At 49.4% G+C, this 22,635-nt stretch overlaps 1 protein-coding gene across 1 annotated transcript in view; it reads right to left on the reverse strand.

Moving 5' to 3' along the window:
• alk (ALK receptor tyrosine kinase) overlaps positions 1–22,635 on the reverse strand; it is a 349,900-nt gene that overhangs the window by 159,011 nt on the left and 168,254 nt on the right. The window lies entirely within an intron of this gene.

Consider the following 22,635-nt stretch of genomic DNA (forward strand, 5'->3'; position numbering starts at 1 on the left):
TCCAAGGTAAACACATTAGCTCTATTTTTTCTTTTCTATGCATCATTACAGTTACAATCAACAAAAGCACCATGTCACTGCGAACCGAATCAATGCGAATGTTGGCGAGCATGTTATTTCCTGTTTTTAAAATGTAATCCCTGCGAGAAATGTCAAGGAAGGAAAGACTATTTAAGTGTATTTTCTGTAAATCCTCTTACAAGGACAATGTTCTCAGCCGAACGAACGGCATTCAAGCGTCCGCGGTCTGAGACGTGTCTCGTTGATGATCACAGCACATTATCGGCGTGCGTCTAATCGCCTCAGACTCCGGCGCCGGCGGCACTGACCCGAGAGAAAGGCGATCCCTTCAAGGCTGCGCGGGATTACAGAGGTGTAAATTATCTGCGAGCATTTGCGTGCGTTTGTTTGTTTTTGTTCGTCGACGCGGATAGCGGCCTGACGGCGCCGCAGATAAACCCTTCCCCCTTTTTCAGAGCACTGTCTTCAGCACTCGAACGCCGCGGAGTCAGAGGGGCGTCCCTCCTGCGTGATTACACTGGGGCCACGCTATCGACCGAGGCCCCCGATCTGCACCGGGGGCGATTATTCACCGGACCGTGGGCCCGGCCGGCCGGTCACAGGCCTAACACTAGCACGGTCAGGCGGGGTTAGGGGAGGTCAATCCATTTCAATTAATTAACTGATAAAATTGAGCATCGTGGCCATTTTTTTTGATTCATAACCTAACCTTAATTTCAATTCATTTGAGGCACTGAAATGCTATTGATCCCATGATCCCAACCTGCAGTCAGGGCTGCCACAGAAAGACACTCAATTTCAAAAACTATTTTAGACTGTATAAGTTTTTTAATACACTGTTGCGGGCTATATTTATCATTGTATTTTAGACTGTATATTTACAACGTTCTTACCTGAACATTCTAAGATGATGTAATAGTCACAACTGGTAAGTGAAAGCAATGGAGTTCTAGAACACTGAACAAGAACTGGGAAAAATACTCCAAAAGAAAAAAACACCCAAAGGGTTAAGCTGCATCTGAAGTGCACTCCTCTGTCTCTATGTGCCTACACAAGTTGCAAACTGCGATGTGATAAACAGCAGCAGTGTCTGACATCACAAGCTTTAAATGCAGATAAAAAAAATATGGTCGTGCTTTCCAAGGGAAAAGAGTTTATTTTATTTTATTTTTTTTATAGAAACGGTACTGGTCAAATCAGTTCAGCAATCAGCCTTTCGATTAATCCCTGTGCCCATATGCAGAGGTACTGATGACTGAAGTCACGCAGGGCCCTGACGCGAGATTCCTCACATTAGGAGCTGAGACCCAGCGAGACAGCGGGCTCGGAGAGAGCTGAGAGATAAGCTCGGCAACGGCTGACTCACCGTGGTAATATTCCGAGCGAAACGGCCCCACAGATACATCATCTCCCAGGGTGCACTCCCGCGCGCGACGACTTGTTCATTAGTTCCCATTAAACCCGCGCCACGGCAGGAAATTAAAGAGATATCCAGGCTCAAAAGTGATTCTTTTGAAAATTGTTTTGTGTTTTTTTTTTTCCCCTCGTGGTATGACAGGTCGGGCTGGAAGTTTCAGAGTGCCGCAGGTGGGCTGTGGCTCAAAGGCCCTAAAACTCATCCTCTGTCATCAAATCTAACTCCAGGGAATGTCCGCGGCAATTTTCATTCATTTATTTATCTGCATGAGAGTGCCTTGATCGGCAGTAACCCCATGTCTCTGTGGTTTGATGCACGAACTGTGATTCATCACACAAAATTATGGAAATTGCACGAAGTTTCACAGTAAATCATCTTTAGTGGTTACTTTATCACGTCCATGCAGAGTTACTATCAGCGCTCGTGTAAAGATGACACATATAATGGACCCCTTTAGAAGTCAGGCTTGGAGAAAGTGCTTGAATCCATCCTTGATCAGCTGATCCACAGGAGCAAGTTAATTGGACAGCGAATCCAGGAAGTGAACAGGACGCACAATGGAAGACTTAGGGATCTTTCTAGTCGCATATTTAATTTGTCCTGGTCTACCCGGTCCTCATCTGACCCGGAAATTGACCAAGGTCCGCCACCTTTAAGGTCATTCCAACCCAATTAAACGCTCCTTGAAGGAGCTAGCAGCATGGAAACACAAGAGCATCCTTCTCGGAAGTACTTGATCGACCTGTGGATCCGCCTCTCCCCATTTTTAATTGACACGGCTTCAAACTAACGCTTGACTGAACAAGGGCGTTCCATCCTTCGTGGGAGTTCTTTTTTTCAGAACCCGCGATGCGCAGATGATCGATCCGTGGATCCACCTCTGCCCATTTTGCAATTGACATGGAACTTGACGGAACAAGGACGCTCCACTTGCCTAATACCCATTTCCTCGATTCATTTGTCCTCGCGTCCTTTCCTGACCTCCTGTCCTTGCGTCCTCCTTCAGGAGGAGCCAAGGAAGCGAGGAAAGGATGCAAAAAAGGTAAATCGAGCGACCAGAAAGGGTCCTTAGAGCTACGCCCGAAAAACGGCAGAGCCAATCGCATCACCGAAACGCCGGCGCTCGCTGAAGAGACGGACGCGAGAGGGAAAAAAGGATTTACACAAGCGCTGCTGCCAAATGAAAGGGAACCTCCGGGGCGACGGAGAGCCTTTAACAATGATTTAAGAGGCGGGGGCGGGGCGGGGGGGACGCAGCCGTCGTTAGCCAGAGGGACAGAAGTGAAGCCGGCAGATTCGCCTGCTTACGGAAGGCTGCGGCCTGATCGAGGCTGTGCCGGCCCTGTCTCGAGGCACGGTGAGAAAAAGACGCCCCAGTCGCTGGGCGCCCCCCAGAGACAGAATGGGGCAGGATCGTCAAAGAGGGAGCAGAAAGCACAGGGGCAAGAGAGAGCTGATTTTTGTTCTTTTTTTTTTTTTTCCGAACAGGAAGAAAAAAATAAAAATGAAAATCAATAAGTAATGTGCCTGGCTGAAGCCTCGCTAAGATTGCACAAAGGAGCTGATCGTTACGCCACAGTTGGGTTTGGGCAGAGGCCTGGCAAATGGTTCTCACCTCCAATGTCACCTGCATTGGAAATCAAAGGCTTTTTATCAGCAATGGCCACATGGTATGAGGGCAGCGCTTTCCTTGAATACACCTCGTTTTTTATTTTTTATTTAAGCTTTTTTTTATATATATATATATATTTTTTTTTTTTTTACTTTTCTCCTAAATGAATTACAATGAAAATACCATGCTATTGGAAAGTGGGTCAAGGCTCAATAGTTATTGGAGGAAAACTGGAAAAAAAAAAAAAAAGAAATAAAAAATCCCTCTTCAGGCAAGTGGAGCAGGTTCCAGGATCCCGGCTAATGCAGCCCTCCTGTATGTGTGAATCAAGGTCCCGACAGGCAGCGGCGCAATCAATCAGGGGCACTTAAACCTTCTAAGAGGGAGAATGGCCTGTCCTTCCCCACCATGCCCGAAATGAGGAGGTCCAGCTGACTCGCTCGCTCCGAGCGGGGAGCCGACCGGGCGCGCCCGCCGGGCGGAGGGTGGCGGGAGGAGGCCGGCTTCGCCCGAAACGCACGACGCCGCACGCGCGAGCGGCAGAGATCCGCGCTTACCGCGCGACGGCGGGCTTTGAAGCCGCGACTATAAAAGGAATGAATCAATAAATTACTCCCCCCCCCCCCCCCCCCTCGCTGCAGGCGGCGGCAGGAACAGGGGGGGAAGGGGGGATGGGGGAGGGGCGGGGGAGGGGGGTTTGACGTCCCGCCGAGCGACAGATGTCCGGCCACGGGAGCCGCTGGGGGCCAAATCCGCGCGCGGACATATGGGAGTGGGAGAGAGCCTCAGTATCTCTCTCTCTCTCTCTCTCTCTCTCTCTCTCTCTCTCTGGATCTGTCCCCTCATTAGCAGGAAATGACTGGGTCCTAATGACTCTGCAAAGAGGGGAGAAAGCAGCTCTCATGCTGTCTCACTTTTGAGTTAGAGCTGACAAACACATCTGCTGTCTGAGGCACGTGGGGCCTCCAGCTACTGATGAGAGGAACGTGTTCCCATGGTAGACATGTCAGGGACACACGTTTTCTTTATTTAGAACGTTCTTACCTGAACATTCTAATGCTGATGTAACAATCGCTGCTGGTAATGGGAAGCAATGACGTTCTAGAACACTGACTATGAACTGGAAAAAACACTCCAAATGAAAAGAACTCAGAGGATTGAGCTGCATATGAAGTGCTCTCATAAACTATTTTTAATAATGCATTTCTGTAAAGAGGACCAAAGTTAGAAATTTTGTACCTTTCAGGGACCCGTCAAATACACATACTAGCACAGACAAGTGGACTACAGACCCATTCCAGGAACCACTTCAAATACTGGTGCGTCCTATTTTGGGTCATCCAATACTTTAAGAAACACTACTGTAAACTATAGTGAAATGTCAACTTGCTGAATTATTTATGTCCTCCACTGTTGCCTTGCGATGGCAGGAGCGACAGCCTGTGTGCATCTCAGTGACCTATGCTGATAATCCACAGGGAACAAATGGGGGCTGAGCCACACCCAGCAAAAAAGGGAGCCTGTAGAAGAATGATGGGAAATGTAGTTTGAAAGGCCATGGAGAGAGAAAGCATGAACAAATCAGATGCAGTGTTCTTCCCCTGAGGTGAAAATGCAAAGCAAATGATGGCTCACTGTAATGAACAATAGAATAGGTACAAAATATACTGTACTGTAATGAAAAACAAAACCTAAATACAATCAATCATAACTAACAGACAAACAGACACAATTAAAGACCCAATTTGCAAATAGAGACAGCAGAGAAAGGACGAGCTAAGCAACTGCCAACGGCCTCTGGTGGAGCCAGGGAGAAATATTTTAAAGGAAGTACACTGAACACCAGCAGGAGGGGATTCGTATTTCTGTAGGAAGACGGGAGAGGGGGGGGGGGGGGGGTGAGGCTGCAGGGGGAGAGGTTACTCAATTAGGCTGTCTGGGAGGTGACCCTGTCATACGGGAGGCTCACCCCTGCTCCCCACTCTGCCAAGAGGTGATGCATGACTCAACACAGACCCGTCAGCATCCCTCTGTGCCAGCTGGTGATAAGGTGCTCTCCTGGAGTGGCAAGGACCTGGCCAAATGCCCTGTCTCACGTTCACCCGAGAAAGGGCACAGACCCAGAAATGCCCCCCTGCCTCAGAAACCCCCCCCCCCCCCCCCACTCCCCCCAGGCTGGTCACCGGGCTGCAGGGGCAGTCGAGAGAATAAAATGTAAAAAAAAAAATCTAAAGAGTGATTGTGCTGTTCTTGCTGGAAGTAAAAGTGGTTATTGATCAGTTTTTTTTTTCGTTTTTTTTCTGGGAGGCACACAAAGGTTCTGGTCCAGATGGACGCCCATCGACATTCGGTTGAAAAAAGAGAGAGAAGGAGAGAGTGAGAGAGAGAGAGAGAGGGGGAGAGAGAGAGAGAGGGGGGGGAGAGAGAAATAGAGATAGAGAGAGGGGGGAGAGAGAGAAATAGAGATAGAGAGAGAGAGAGAGGGAGGGGGGAGAGAGAGAGAGAGAGAGAGAGGGGGGGAGAGATAGAGAGAGGGGGAGAGAGAGAGACAGAGAGAAAGAGAGAGAGAGAGAGTGCTGGGCCCTGGGCCCCGGGCCCCGTGTGCAGAGCAGACCGCGGCGGACAGACTTAGCGGCTGTGTGGCTGAGCTCTGAAGGGGCACGAGGGCTATAGAGCAGAGCCAAGCACATGATCGCTTTGCCTTTACACTCGCGTCCTGGGCCTCTACACAGACCAGAAATAACTGCATTAGGCAATTTCCCCCCCCCCTCCGCATCCCTGTTGGAGAATCCCTTGTGGAAATGGAACGCACTGAAAGCATACTGAAATAAAATACATCATCAAGATATTGTAACATTCATTGTATTTTGGTAGACATACAAATTATTGTCATTTTCGGATATTCAGTCAGATCCCAGCATTCAGAAGGTGAGAGGCTGCTGGCCACTCTCAGAAGAAAAGGCTCCTCTGTGTCTCGACAGAGGGACCCAGTCAAGTGGTTCTTTGTCTGGTAAAACGGTTCAATCTGGAAGATTTCGCACTTTTCACACTTACGATAGAGGGACCCATAGAGAAATAAAAAGTCTTTCTCTGCGGAGACAAGCTGAAGAACCTTTTTTTTTTTTCTTTTCCTGAGAGCGTTGTATTGGCTGAGACAGAGAGCCTTCTCTGGCTACGCCCCGCCTTTGCACAACTCTCTCCCAGCTGATATCACTGTGGAAACTGGGATGATTTTTCAGAAACCGGCTGAAACCAGTTTTGTTGATTGCGCTTTAAAGTGTCTGTGTGTGACTGGAACTGAAATGAAATTTGCCGGTATTTTTGTTTTTTAACTGTTCAGCACCCTGGGACAGTTGGTGTGAAAAGCTCTGCTGAATATGACAATAAAACCGATTGACTGACTGATTAATTAATCGATTCATTGATTGATTCCATTTCCATGAGAGATTCCAGCTGAGGTAGACAGGACTGAGCCCCCTAACTGCTCACCAGAGGCCTGGCAGAAGGCCAGCCCGTCATAACCCCTGTCCTGCGGATGTCATACGCCTGGAAAAACGACAATTTCCACACTCAGTAAACACTGAGAATTGAGAATGTTACGCCCCCCCCCCCCCAACCCCCCACCCCCTTCCCCTGCGTTAAATCCCCACAGGTGAGCATGACAGCCCAGATGCGCAGCACGCAACATTCCCTTCCCCCCCCCTCCCCTTCCCTCCAGCAAGCGATCAGTTTAATTGCCAATGTATCAGTGTGCATTTGCTCTGCCGATAAGATCTCGCAGACCCTGGCCCAAAACGCAGCCAACGCATTAGCGCGGCTAATTTAATTACCCGTCCTGCCGAGGTGCGCTTGAGTTATTTACCAGACTCCCAGAAACACAGGAACGCAGTGGTGGTGGGGTGGGGTGGGGTGGGGATAAAGCTGGTGCCTGCAACCACAAATCCCAGCGGGGCTTCCCATCAGTAAACACACCCATCCGATGAAACAGAAGCCAAATATAAACAGCGCTCTGCAAAACAAGGGGATGTGGTGGTGAACTGGCACTCACCGAAAAACTCGGGGGGGGGGTTCGGGGTTCCTATGAGAAGGCTGGGGGGGGCACAGGAGTGGGTCTAGTGGAGAACTTCATATTTGCAGTCTGCTTCTAACTGTCATCCCCCCCCCCCCCCCCCGCCCCCGCCCCCGCCCCCGCCAACCCCCACCCCCATAAATAGTTTGAGCAGTGCGCTCACGAAGAAGACTGCTGATGAAGTTTGATCGATCACCCCCCCCTTGCCAATGATAGGAGGAGAGCTCCTGAGGAAAGACTCACTCTCTCTCTCTCTGTGGGAAACCCTGAGTAAATCAGACCGGCCCAGCCCTCCGGTGAGAACCCCCCCCACGGTGATTTCGCCAGCCGAACACGGGCGCGCAATCAGAACCGGCAACCGCAGCACCAGCGCCGTCCCGCTGGCCCGCTGGATCTGGGCCCCGCGGTACGGGGCCGGCGGCGCGCGGCTACGCCCGCGCTACACCCCCTCCGCTGGTGAAACACGTGGGCGTCCAGCCACTTTTCTGGCATTGTTGTCCCGTTGTGGGTCCAGGGAACGGCGAGCATGAGCCAATCCAACAAAAGGCAAATGAGAAATCCCTTCACGGGCAACCTGAGGAGATCTGCTCAGGCGTAGAGCGGGGGCTCGTTCTGCAGTGCTGCTGTGCCCCCCCCCTCCGCACTGCTTACTGAATCATGCATCATTCCTCTGCCCCCCCCCCACCCCCCACCCCCCACCCCCCGCCCCACGGGGCATTGTACCACGCTCCGAGGACGCATTCGTTTTAATGTTCTTCCCCCGTCGCTGTACCTGTGTAGGGAGGAGGGGGCCAGCGCACCTCTGCGTGGAAGCTGCTTTATGACAGAGAGCTGAGCTGTGCTCTCATCCACAGCATTAACCCTTTCAAGACTAGTTTTTTTTTGGTATTCGTTTTCTTTTTTATATTGTAATTCAAGGTTCTAGAACTCCGGTGCATGGAGTTACCGGTTGCGATTGTCACATCGCCATCAGAATGTTCACTTGAGAACATTCTAATCGCACGTCTGTGACCTCACACCGTAGACCGGTTAATACCCATAATTCAACCACGCCGTTCATCCTGGGCGAAACGCACTCATCCCTCCGTACGTAATTTTCACACTTTGACTGCACCTCAGTTTAAAAACGGCCTTAGTTCATTATGTTCGCACGTCTGTTTTTGTTTACTGCCCATTTATTAAGGCGTAATGCGCGGGCTGTAAAATATGTCACTAAATATGCGGAACGCGTGCGTTGATGAGATTTAGAGTTACCGAGGCAGCGGCAGCTCTCCTGTGCCGCCAGGTGAAGAGACCTCATGAATAAATCAAAGAGAAAATTCAGGTTATGTAAAAAAAAAAAACCCTTTTCTCGCAACGTGCGGCAACTCCGGTAAGAGTACGATCGGCAGTCGTTCGAGCTCTCGCACCAGGACTCCTCTGAAGAACATTTCTCAGACGAGCCATTTACGAGCAAATGGAAAAAGAAGTTCGTTCACTCGAATCACCATCGGCGGGCGCGAGTCTGAGAAACTCCGGGCGACGTTGATAGACTAACGAGGAAGTGACGGCTGCCACGCTGACCCCAGCCGAACACCGCAATGCATAACCAGAGCATGAGCGCCGCCGCTCCTCTTCAGAATGTGAACCAGTCCTCCACAGCGTGTGTGCCGCGCGGAGTTGCTTTCAGAGAGAGCGCGCTATCTTCAATTTCAATTTCGGGTTCCGGGGCCCAAAAAAAAAAAAAGCGGAGTGCAATTTTCGTGCCGTCGATCGCGAGGACGCCATCAGAGGAACGGCGGCGACCGCGCTTCGCGGGTCATTATCGAAAAAAACGCGGGCCGCTAAAATGGAACCCGAACGAAAACGAGGACGCGGTTATGAGATGCAAATCCAGGAGGACTGAACGGGGGGGGGGGGGGGGGGGGGGGGGGACAGAGAGCAGACGAGGACCGGCGCATCGGGAGGAAACGCCCGCTCCGCTACGGCGCTGTGGGGAGGGAGGCCTGGCTGCACCCAACACCAGGGGGCAGTAGAGAGCACACAGCCCTGCACGGCGACTCACAGGGTGTCTCTGAGCCACCCAGAAGAAGAAAAGTTTTTAAAAAGTACTTCCTGTAATGTGTGTATTTTTGTCCCCCCCAAAACCAGTCCTGTTTGTTTCGATCACACAAAGACAGTCGTAATTAGCTTAACGCTAATAGCTGTCTCAACGGCCAGGGCAATTAGCAGAACACAGATAAAATAAAGGATGTGTCCGGGCTCCCTGATTTTTTTTCCCCCCCCTTAACAGATTAAGAGAGATTGGCGGTAACCTGCAGGGAGGAAAACCAGCGCCCGGGACCATCTGGACAGGAGGCCGCGGGACAGCCAGGCACGGCTCGCGTTTAGCAGGAAGTGATTGACACTAACAAGGCGAGAGCTAAATAGGTATCCACCGGGGGAGGGCCGCGGCCAGAGGAGCCGCGCAGATCCGCTCGAACAGCGACTCGACTCGACAGCGCAGCGCTCACTGGACGGCGGGGGCAAGGAGCGGTCGCTCTCTATGTTCTTTACGAGAGCACGCGGCAAAGTGCTCAGTGTTAATTTAACTCATATGGAGCTCACGCGGGCCCGAGGGAGATCAAATGTACCCCTATTCTCTGAGTTAATTTATAACCCTGAACGTTGTAGGTGTAAGTTGCACATCTTCTGTACGTCACTCTGGATAAGAGCATCTGCCACACTGTAGGTGTAGGTTTCCTTTGGTGGATACATACTGCCGGACCACTTATTCTCACATAGTCAAATGTCAACTCTCACAAGCATACTAGATAGTCTAGAGACCAATTCATATGAAAATATTGGAGGTGACATGTCTCCCTGTCTCCTTCATGTACGGTGTCTGCTAAGTGACTGTAATGTAATAATTGTAAGGTGGGTACAGGTGTAAGTACCCTCGTGCCTTTAGGTGAGCCAGACAACTACACTGCAGCAGGTTTCTTTCTAGCCATCATGGTGCTCTCTAATCTAATCTGTAATTAATTTTTGAGATGATCATAGGATAAACTGGAGAAGAAGCATCCATGGAGAAGGGCCACTCGTGGCATGATCTTCATATGAGTGATGGAAGAATAAGGGTTCATGAGAATTCATAAATGGGTGGACCCAACATGTGACGTCCACCTATGACCAATCAAGGGACTTTGCGCTCCACAGTAAAACAAGTTGATTGGTTCAAATCACTGAGTCACCACTACCCATATGGTGGCTCCACCCATATTCCTGCTCATGGTGTGGCATCCTTACCCCACTACTGCTCTCTTATTGGTCAGAGTCTGACACAAAATTCAATAAATCTCTCTATTGAATCTCCAATAGCAAATACAGTTTAGCTCAGGGATCTGGAGGGAAATTCTGGAGTTTCTGCTGTTTGTTGCAGCAATCGTTCAATCAACTGCCAATTTAGGCCTTGGAAACAAGGCGTTTTGATTCATTAGCCAATCAGTGACTTGAATCAAGTGCACAAGTGCTGAAACAAAACAAAACCAGCACACTCTACAGCCCTCCAGGATTTCAGATTGAGATCCACAGTTAGGTTCTCTGTTTCCAAGTTTTAAGTGTGCATGGCACGCAAACTGTTATTCTAAATATATCAAAGAAGCCAGACTTTCATTAAATGAACCATATCCACACAGAATCTGCATGTATTATCAATAACAATGATGCAGGCTATAGTTAATTTTCAGTGTGTGTGTGTGTGTGTGTGTGTGTGTGTGTTTAGTGAATCGTTTTGTTGCCTCATTTTTGTCAACTTTCAGGACTTGTTTCACTCCAGAAGAAAATGGGGCATGCAGAAACTCATCTGTCATTTCTCCCCTTCTCTCCCCCTCTCTCTCCCTCCATCCCTCTCCCCCTCTTTCTCTCTCCCTCCCCCCACTCTCTCTCTCCCTCTCTCTGTTTCTCCCCCCCCCCTCTCTCTCTCTCTCTCTCTCATTCCCTCCATTAAGCAGCCTACAGTGGAGAGGCCTGCTGTGACTGCACTTTGAAGGGGGTATGAGACGTTGCCTTCACTGATATCCGAGAGGTTTTCTTTCTTCTCGTGTGAGGAACAGCTCTCCGGTGCCTCAGGCCCTTCATATATTATTTCAAAGACTTAAGCAGCACATTTCGCAAGTGCTGCTTTAAAGCGACACTGCACGACGCTCACAGACAGGAAAAAATAAAGGTGTTTTTCGCAGTTTCATCTCCCTGCATTGTTTTGCAATGTACCCAGACAAGACTGTTTGATAAAACTTTAAACTAAAGAGTTTAGGTGCGCACCAGGTTAGATTCTTTTTTTCTACTTCCTTTGTCTGCACCCTCCCCCCCCCCCCATACAGTCACAAACCCTCCCTTCTTTACACCAAAAAAATTGGCCACCTTTTTTTTTGTTGTTCAAAAAAAAATCCTAATTGTTGTATTCTTGGAGAACACTAAAACATCTCTTTGGATTGTATTTGAAATACATTTCCGCATTACGTCCCAATCAAGGAGACCTGTCTATAGCAGACAGAGCCAGTGCGTGAGTCTGTTGGACCCTAGGTAAGGTCTTGAAAATGGGCCCCAAAATAATAATTAATAAAAAAAGATAAATTAACAAGAAGGCCACACGGGGGCCATCTTAACAATTCCAGGGCCCTCGGTTGTGGCCTATTCGGCTAGTTCTGCATAGGAGAAGCACTGCAGCCCAAGGTCACTCCTGTGCATCCACGCCAGACCAGCCAGCCAGCCAGGCAATGTGATGAAGCCTCAATACAAAGGCCCTCTCACCCTACAGAGTATGCAAGCACAATCCTGCCAAAAAACATAAATGCAAATGTTAATTGGTTAATGGAAATGTAATGGCACATTTAGCTATTTCCATTCACTTAACGCGTGCATACGTATCTGTGCCAAGAAGGCAATAGAAACCGCATTCTTTCAAACGTAAGATCTATTTAGGTTTCTTCCGCTCCAGCGCTGCCAAAATGTTGGCGCGAACGTCATTGCACATCGGGCCGAACCTGGGCGAGATTTCAGAGAGGGAGAGGAAGCATTGCTCAACCAGATTCTCTTTTGACCCAGTGAATGATGGTTGCTAGTTACTCAACAAATACTGTTTTGTAAGCATTTGGCTAGCTAGCTAGCCAGCTATCATTTGTGGCGATACGCCATGCCACAAGTAATAATTTTGCCATGGGGGGGGAAGAGGTCAATGTGGAAGTGCTTGAGAGAAACAGCTGCGAGCTCAGAACAGAAACAGAGCTTGGGTTCGGCTCCAGGGTGTCCTCTACTGCCGGTTACACTGGTGGCTCCAGATCACGTAAAACTTTACACCAAAAGATACAGTCAGTAGCCAGAAGAAGAAGCATATTACGTATATTAAGGTGCAGTGTTATGCACCAGGGGCTTTGCTTGTGAATCCATTGTTATCATAGATTGTAAACTTAATTTAGCATGTGACTTAATGATGGTGATGGAAAAAACATAGCAGCCAATCTGGTTTGTTTATATGTTGCCAATACAGGGCTCTACAATGCTCCCTTTTTTTGGAGCATATGTTCCTGAAAATTGATGTGTAATGACTGGAAAAAATATTTAGGAGCACATCTATTAATTGGGATGCCTTAATGTGCTCCTAAATTTTCTAACTTGCGGGTGCATGTGCTCCTAGGGGGAAAAAATGTAAGCTTAGAGCCTAGCACTACGATCAAACATCAGTCGTCTCCCTTGAGATCTACAGGTTATCAGGAGGTTTAGGTTAAACAATGGTGTAAGGGGATTCCCATTTTCCAGGCAATAATCCAGACACTCCCTCGCTTCTCAACTTCAAAGCAGCTCAAACACAGCCTGGTGGCACTCCAATCAACCACGGTGAAAAGATGAAAGAACAGACTATCCGATAGCCTCATGGTAAATGGCTAAATTACCAGGTCCATCTTCCTGGTAATTGCTTTATCACCAGGCCATCTTCCCGATAATGGCTTCATGTGCAGGCCAGCTGGGTTGACTTTTCTGTCCTCTGGGTGTACCGTGGTAGGAAAGAGCAGAGTCTACTGTCACAATAATAATGTGTCTATATGTAAATGATGGAATTATGTACTGAAGATGGGTACGTGGACATGCGTGTACTAAAGGTGACGTATGACCTTAATGTGCCCAAATGTGTGGTTTATGATAGGAGGCTATGCTTGGTTAACGCCAAATGTCATATTGCGTCATTAAAAAACTGTTTTCCCCTTCTCAGTCCATCTAAAGTATGTGGTTTGCATATACGTTAATCAAAGTGTGTGTCTCTGCGAGGAACCAATCAGTGTATTGGGTCTCCAATACGGGTTAGGGGTACCACAGGTTACTCCCCGGGGCACAGTGATGTATGCACTGACCGGGTGTGCAGCTGCTCAGGAGCAGATGTTACTTTCAGTGTCCAGATGGATCCTGGTACCATTTCATACGAATATTAATTGGGTCGTGGTCCAGGGTATTTAGATAGTCTCGCCCATCAGATGGAGTCCCCTTTAGTTAGGGCTCCCTGGTTCAGCTGTTAGCGTCGGTACCCGGACAAACATATTTCCCAGGTTAAAGTCGCTTATTCAGTGGCGTAGGAACATTATTTGCAGGATTCCCGGATGAGTAGCACCTTCACCTGCTTGAATCGAAGTTCTTTGTGTCAGAGAACAATTAGATGAATGACTGGCAGTCTTGCTCTCTGGGGTACTTGTCACTCATTATTTCAGCACACCCCAGTCAATGAACGTATATGCGAACCCGTATTCACATAAACATCTACGTTACAGGTTTTGAAGTAGTCAGATAAGCCTGTCTTCATCCCTGCAACCAAATCTAAATAAGCTTGTTTTCCTCCCTGTGACCATGACTAAATCCTTAAAATAGTCTTAATTCCTGACATTTTGTTTGCTGTTTAGGAGCTGTATCAGATAAAAGCTGTGTTAGATTAATGACTGGATTAAGAGTGGGGGCTGTTTTGTTTCCAAGAAAGACCCATCAATAACACAATTTACAACTGAATGTACAGTTTCACGGACAGCGCCCACCGACATCTTTGATTTTAATACCCTAAATCATTCTTCTGAATCCTTCTTCAGTTGACTCTTATTCGGTCTCAAATTTTTTTCCCAGATCACCCGTCAAAATCCTCCATCTATCCTTGATACACTCTCATACACATTTACCACTGAAAAAAATTCCCCAACATTTGAGGATACGCTGTCTTTAAAAGAAATTCTGGCAACCGACCAGCGTTCTCTCATGGAAACCCTGCCCACATGCGGCCAATTTGCAATAACGTTCGCAATTAAATTTGGGGGCTGGAGCACGACACACCGAGAAAATGAAATCACTAATCCAAATAACGTTTCCATTTTCAATTTGGCAGCGTGGTACCATGAATGTAAAGAAACCACGTTGTCAAACTGGAGAAAACATTTCAATTTGAATGTTGGTACATTAACTGTCACAAGGAGGGAACGTAATTCATAAAAAATGAATTCACACTTTAATTTCCATCGTGTCAGTGGGTGTACCAAGATATTATAGAAAAGGGAACATTAGATGAATTACTGCGTATTCATTTGCATTTTGGCATATGGATACGTACTCAAACAAGGAATTGTTAATGCAATCCGAAAGATTGCGCTTTCCATTAGGCTACGTTTCGGCACACGATATGCAAATTAAACAGCAAAGTGCATGATTACATTTTCATTAACCAATTACCATTTACATTTTGCCCTTTCAAACAACTTTAGAGCAGGCCCCAAAGCAAGGTCCCGTCCTGATGCAGCCCAATATTAGGTTACAATATTCCACAACCAGTGAGTGAGACTGCCTCAGTCGGTGCTACAGTACACAGTAAAATGTGTAAACTAAACACTCAATAGATAGCATTTGGTCACACATTCCAGAATGGTAAATGGACTGCATTTATACAGCGCTTTTATCCAAAGCGCTTTACAATTGATGCCTCTCATTCACCAGAGCAGTTAGGGGTTAGGTGTCTTGCTCAGGGACACTTCGACACGCCCAGGGTGAGGGGATCGAACCGGCAAACCCTCCTGACTGCCAGACAACCGCTCTTACCTCCTGAGCTATGTGGGACCAAATGTTATCTGTCAAAGAGTTAAATTAACACTGTGCGTACCGCCACCCTACTCGCACCCTGAGCCCTCTTTGATAAGGCCGAGATCACAGAAAGGAGGCCTCTGCTAATTATCAGCAATGCTTCAAAGTTCTACCTCCGGGGGCTTCCTTTGCCCTCGAGTCAATTAGGACACGGAAAGAGGAGATTTAACGTTCCGCTCCGTGTCGACTTTTTAAATGCGAAAAGGCTGAGCCGGGTGCTTTTTTCCCCAACACGTTTTTTTGTCAGGCCTTTTCTCGGGTTCGCTCTCGAAACTCAACTCAAAAAAAAATAATCCTTCGTGCTCTCGCCAGCTGTAGCGATCCCAGTCACGCGCGGAGTTTGGAGTTGATGACCCCCCAAGAGATGACGCGGGAGGCGCGCGTCAGTCAGAACAAAAATAGCACTGCGAATAAAAAAAAAACTGTACAAAAAAAACGAGGGGGGGAAAAAAGACCAGTCGCTCAGCAAACGATTGTTCTGAAGCTGTGGCACGATGAAGACTTTGATGCTCGCTGCAGTCAGCCTCTGCCTATATCTCTACATCTCTATTTCTGTATATAGTCTGCTCTCCTATGGCACTGTGCAAATATTACATTAGCCGACACTCACCCTTAGCTTTAGTATTTTTAGGTAGCAGTTTTATTTTAAACAGCTGAACATGTACTGAAGCTATTCAGGCTATATACTGTACCTGGCTCAAAGGTACAACAGCAGTGTCCCACCTGGGGCATCGAACCTGCAACCTTTGTGTTACAAGCCCTATACTACACTGCCACTGCCCTAAATATAGCCACGCTATAAAGCCGAGTGATATAAAAAAAAGATACCTCTCTCTCTCTCCATTTTCTCTGCACACCACGGAGCGTTTAAATCTAGATAAGCGCAGATAATTATGGGATGAAGCTCCCTGGGAAAGCCTTGGATGTGCGCTGGGCTGATAACATTTTTCTTAGGTGCCGTAGCATCAAGTGAAAACGCGGCGGGCCGTCGGACTTATCGGTCCGACGCAGGCGTATCGATGTCACGTCCAGCTCTGCGTCTCTCCTTCCTCCCCCCCCTGCCGACGCAAAACTGAGCGGTCTGAGGGAGGAGGAGGAGGAGGAGGAGGAGGAGGAGAGCGTCACAGCTCGCCTTAGCATCGCCATGCTGGACCAGCGGTGTTTATTTAAGAATGAGAATGAGGATAAGAATAATACTGCGATGCATCAGCCACCTGTCCCGGGGTGTATGCATGGATAATAATAATAATAATAATAATAATAATCACACTGTTGCCATTATTTATGCCTTTCCCTTGGATTGAATAGAAAGAAATAGGGGCTCTTTTATTATGTAGACAAGCTGCACCTACTGTAGATACTACGGGGCTCATGAGATGTGTGCCTGCAAATGCCATCAGTCAAATTTATGGTGCGTGCGCTTGTTGGACACGACGCATTCTGATGGTGCGATTTACAAGACCTCCAAGGATCCTTCCGCGCAAAGCGGCCGTTTGCTGAATTTTTAAACGGACAGAAAGACAAACGCGTAAACGCCGGGCCTCCGAGCGACGGGCGGGCAACGTCACGGGGCACCTGACCTCTGGTGGGAGGAAGAGGGCGTGCTTTGGCGAGAGGAAGAGGGAGAGTTTTGGCGGGAGGAAGAGGACGAGCTTTGGCGGGAGGAGGGCGAGTTTTGGCTGGAGGAGGAGGGCGAGTTTTGGCGAGAGGAGGAGGGAGAGTTTTGGCGGGAGGAGGGCGAGTTTTGGTGGGAGGAGGAGGGAGAGTTTTGGCGAGAGGAGGGTGAGTTTTGGTGGGAGGAGGAGGGAGAGTTTTGGCGGGAGGAGGAGGGAGAGTTTTGGCGAGAGGAGGAGGGTGAGTTTTGGCAGGATGCGGAAGCCGAGCTGTCTCTGCGCTCGGGCACCAGTGTTTATTTATGTGAGCAGCCCTTGGAAAGGGCAGCGGGGCCGGGGGGGGGGGACCCTCAGGGGAAGTGACACTCGATCATCCCGCTCAACTCTCCCGGCGCCTGCTCGCCGCGGCCCGGCCCGGCTGTTACCCAGGGGAGGGGGGCAGCACACGGGGCACAGACACGTCCCGAAAGGGGGAGGGCACTGGAGCGCATCCTCGTATTTACCAGAGCACCGCGTCCAATCCAACCGCAGTACCGCGATAACGCGGGTCTTAAAGCATAAGCCCCAGCTGAAGTGTAATCTCAGCTTTAAGGACTGAGCAGAGTGCGGTTATGTTCAAGCAAAGAGCCCCTCGGAGCAGCTGCATAGTGATGGGACTGGGGGGGGCTGTGCAGAGTGTACAGGCACGGGGAGGTGGGGGGGGGGGGTACTGGACAAGCTGGTGAGGATTCGAGGGGGGATGGCGGTTGGTGATTGGTGGTCCCCCGAGTGAGAGGTCAAAGCCGTGCACAGTGACGCTGATTGGTAGGGACTCCTCCCTGTATGTGGCTGTCTGAGACCAGCTCAGGTTTCGTGATGACGGGGAGAGAGGAGGAGGGGGGGGGGGCGGCCTTAGGGGAATGGCGTTTGACAGTTGAGCTGTGAGCAGACCTCTCCTCGCTGTGTAAGGCCACCCGGCTAAACAGCACAGAGTAAATGAGACCGGGCACTGCCGCAAGCAGACCAGCCAAAGGGCAAAGGAGACACCAGCATCAGGGAGGGGAGGGGAGGGGAGGCGAGGGGAGTGGTGGAGAGAGGAGAGGAGAGGAGAAGAGAGTAGGGGAGAGGAGGGGAGAGGAGAGGAGTGATGGAGAGAAGAGAGAAGAGAAAAGAAGAGAGTAGGGGAGAGGAGAGGAGACGATGGGAGAGGAGGGGAGGGGACAGGAGGAGAGAGGAGGGGAGAGGATCAGCATTAGAGTGTTCAGTTAAGAACATTCTAATCACACATTTGTGATGTCACACCTGCACTTGCCTGAAATTTAGACAAGTAACTTAGACTCAGTGACTTTGAGTATGGATTACATCATTAGCCAACCACGACAGTAAGCTACAGTACATGGAGCAGTACCAAGACTGGTAGCAATGCTAGCGGGTGCACTGAAAATTAAAGATGTCATCCTCACGACAATATCAGAAGTAAATAACCAATCTGGGTGCAAATATATAGAGAAGATAGATGAAAAACCGCGGAGCATAAACCAGACCAGTCAATGAATCGATGAATCATCTTTAAAAGCCGATGAGTAATAGAGACTATCAAAACCATTTTCCATGGCTGTCCGAAGTAAAACACCAGCAGGCGTCTGTACACGTGATATTCCAGAAATACAAGCGTAAGAGCGGAGTGCAGCACTGAAAGCAGACAGGAAATGGATGAGCAATCTCAGCTGAGATGAATGCAAACACGAGGGTGCGTGTTTTGCCCGCATGTTGATCCTGCTGCCATTAAATCCACTGCTAGCATTAAAGTCTCTCTGGTCGTACTTCCAATTGAGTGTTTATTTAACGGTATATACCTCTAGGGCGTAACACTGTTTGTTTGCCACACACACACACGTATACAAACACACAAGGAGGACAAAGGGAGACGTACACATATTTCACACGGCCTTCTCCTCAGAGTCACTCCAATGTGCAAAACAAATATGAAGAGGGCATTCTAGGTATTCTGTATTCTCCAGACAGAATATTTTATGAGTTGTCATTAGCATTTTAGTTTTGTCCTCTCTCTCTCTCCCCTTCTCTCCCTCCCTCCCTCCCTCCCTCCCTCCCACCCTCTCTCTCTCCCTCTCGCTCATGCACTCACTACAGTAGTAGAACAAAGAAGGGGTGGTTCTCAAGAGTCCAACCACTGAGCCGTTCCTCCCTGTTTCTTTTAAAAATGGAATCCGTGCTCACGGAGAACGCACACCGCGCCTGCCGTGAACTCCCTCTCCCAGGAGCGGAACACGGAGAGGCGCATACCCAGAGCCATCGGTGGCGGTAAGGGGGAGAAACCCAATCTTTCGACACGGGGGGGGGGGGGGGGGGGGGGGGGGGGGGGCGAAGATGTTCTCCCCCATCACGCCGTCCTCTCGGCTGTAAATTGCACCACACGGGCAGTAGCATTTCACTTCACATCAACAGGTCTTTTTTATTTTTCTTTTTGTTTTTTTTTGCCGGAAAACAGACAAGAGCGGCCCTTTCTCTCGCCATAACCGGTGACCTCCGGAGTGAGGTGGAGAAACAGGGGCGCGGAGATTGATAATGTTGCTGGTTTTAAGACATTAGCGTGACGCGGGAGTAGAGCGAACCGTCCTTCTAACAGATGTCGGAGGAGAAAGTGAAGCGCTAAAAGAAAGTCAGGAAGTGATTGAGAGAGCAAATATTTTAGAAAGAAGATGCCACACTTTATAAAGGTTATTGAGGCATTGAGCAGTGAGTCACTGCCTCCATTTGGCGTATTCTCTAAGGGAGAGGGACAGACCTGCTCATGAACCACAATGGTGACTGGTGAATGAAGCTTTTAACTTCATTGCAATTTTGTGTAGCTAGATTTTTTTTTTTTTTTGACACGATGCTCAAATAGACTGTTCCACTTCAGCTCTTATGGAAAAAAAAAATGACATTGTTGCTTCAGGCACGCGTCTAATCCCTTTGTTTTGTTTAATACTGTAAATGCATCCGTCCTTTTCTATGGCTGTCATCTTGCTTTCAGCATGTTTAAGCCCAAGAAAGGCCCTTGAAAACAAATATGTAAGATGAAATGCTGTGAACAAACGAACAAATGAATGAAAGAACAATGAATAAACAAATAAAAGAAAGTCTGCACTTTGGAATATGTAAACAGTAGGTGTGGGACGGGAGGGGTCCTGGGGGAGGGTGAGAGAGGCGAGGGTTTCGGCTGTAAGGCAGACGCCCCCTTAACTCTGGCTCTTCATCCCACACACCAACCTGTGGGAACTCTGCTTGAGCTCCAAAGCAACCAGGCTAATGAGGAGCCACTGTCAGCCTCGTTAGAAACGGCAGCACAACAAGCAAGCCCGCTGTGTATCGCAATCAACATCTGAGAAATAAAAGACAAAACAAAACAAAAGTAAATAAAAAATTTAGATCAGATTATTATTTCTTACATTAGGTTTTGCCTTCAGACTTCACTCCAAAAAGCGATCTGTGCATCTGTCAGCAGCTGGCTGGCCTGGTCTGTGAGTGTGGATTTCTGATCTTTGCATCTGTCAGCGGCTGGCTGGCCTGGTCTGTGAGTGTGGATCAGTGATCTGTCCATCTGTCAGCGGCTGGTTGGCCTGGTCTGTGAGTGTGGATCAGTGATCTGTCCATCTGTCAGCGGCTGGTTGGCCTGGTCTGTGAGTGTGGATTTCTGATCTTTGCATCTGTCAGCGGCTGGCTGGCCTGGTCTGTGAGTGTGGATCAGTGATCTGTCCATCTGTCAGCGGCTGGTTGGCCTGGTCTGTGAGTGTGGATCAGTGATCTGTCCATCTGTCAGCGGCTGGTTGGCCTGGTCTGTGAGTGTGGATTTCTGATCTTTGCATCTGTCAGCGGCTGGCTGGCCTGGTCTGTGAGTGTGGATCAGTGATCTGTCCATCTGTCAGCGGCTGGTTGGCCTGGTCTGTGAGTGTGGATCAGTGATCTGTCCATCTGTCAGCGACTGGTTGGCCTGGTCTGTGAGTGTGGATTTCTGATCTTTGCATCTGTCAGCGGCTGGCTGGCCTGGTCTGTGAGTGTGGATCAGTGATCTGTCCATCTGTCAGCGGCTGGTTGGCCTGGTCTGTGAGTGTGGATCAGTGATCTGTCCATCTGTCAGCGGCTGGTTGGCCTGGTCTGTGAGTGTGGATTTCTGATCTTTGCATCTGTCAGCGGCTGGCTGGCCTGGTCTGTGAGTGTGGATCAGTGATCTGTCCATCTGTCAGCGGCTGGTTGGCCTGGTCTGTGAGTGTGGATCAGTGATCTGTCCATCTGTCAGCGGCTGGTTGGCCTGGTCTGTGAGTGTGGATTTCTGATCTTTGCATCTGTCAGCGGCTGGCTGGCCTGGTCTGTGAGTGTGGATCAGTGATCTGTCCATCTGTCAGCGGCTGGTTGGCCTGGTCTGTGAGTGTGGATCAGTGATCTGTCCATCTGTCAGCGACTGGTTGGCCTGGTCTGTGAGTGTGGATTTCTGATCTTTGCATCTGTCAGCGGCTGGCTGGCCTGGTCTGTGAGTGTGGATCAGTGATCTGTCCATCTGTCAGCGGCTGGTTGGCCTGGTCTGTGAGTGTGGATCAGTGATCTGTCCATCTGTCAGCGGCTGGTTGGCCTGGTCTGTGAGTGTGGATTTCTGATCTTTGCATCTGTCAGCGGCTGGCTGGCCTGGTCTGTGAGTGTGGATCAGTGATCTGTCCATCTGTCAGCGGCTGGTTGGCCTGGTCTGTGAGTGTGGATCAGTGATCTGTCCATCTGTCAGCGGCTGGTTGGCCTGGTCTGTGAGTGTGGATTTCTGATCTTTGCATCTGTCAGCGGCTGGCTGGCCTGGTCTGTGAGTGTGGATCAGTGATCTGTCCATCTGTCAGCGGCTGGTTGGCCTGGTCTGTGAGTGTGGATTTCTGATCTTTGCATCTGTCAGCGGCTGGCTGGCCTGGTCTGTGAGTGTGGATCAGTGATCTGTCCATCTGTCAGCGGCTGGTTGGCCTGGTCTGTGAGTGTGGATCAGTGATCTGTCCATCTGTCAGCGGCTGGTTGGCCTGGTCTGTGAGTGTGGATTTCTGATCTTTGCATCTGTCAGCGGCTGGCTGGCCTGGTCTGTGAGTGTGGATCAGTGATCTGTCCATCTGTCAGCGGCTGGTTGGCCTGGTCTGTGAGTGTGGATCAGTGATCTGTCCATCTGTCAGCGACTGGTTGGCCTGGTCTGTGAGTGTGGATTTCTGATCTTTGCATCTGTCAGCGGCTGGCTGGCCTGGTCTGTGAGTGTGGATCAGTGATCTGTCCATCTGTCAGCGGCTGGTTGGCCTGGTCTGTGAGTGTGGATCAGTGATCTGTCCATCTGTCAGCGGCTGGTTGGCCTGGTCTGTGAGTGTGGATTTCTGATCTTTGCATCTGTCAGCGGCTGGCTGGCCTGGTCTGTGAGTGTGGATCAGTGATCTGTCCATCTGTCAGCGGCTGGTTGGCCTGGTCTGTGAGTGTGGATCAGTGATCTGTCCATCTGTCAGCGGCTGGTTGGCCTGGTCTGTGAGTGTGGATTTCTGATCTTTGCATCTGTCAGCGGCTGGCTGGCCTGGTCTGTGAGTGTGGATCAGTGATCTGTCCATCTGTCAGCGGCTGGTTGGCCTGGTCTGTGAGTGTGGATCAGTGATCTGTCCATCTGTCAGCGACTGGTTGGCCTGGTCTGTGAGTGTGGATTTCCGATCTGTTCATCTGTGAGAAGCTGGTTGGCCTGGTCTGTGAGTGTTAATTTGTGATCTTTGCATCTGTCAGCGGCTGGCTGGCCTGGTCT

The sequence above is a fragment of the Anguilla anguilla genome, chromosome 1 (genome assembly GCF_013347855.1).
Source record: "Anguilla anguilla isolate fAngAng1 chromosome 1, fAngAng1.pri, whole genome shotgun sequence".
Lineage (NCBI taxonomy): Eukaryota > Metazoa > Chordata > Actinopteri > Anguilliformes > Anguillidae > Anguilla > Anguilla anguilla.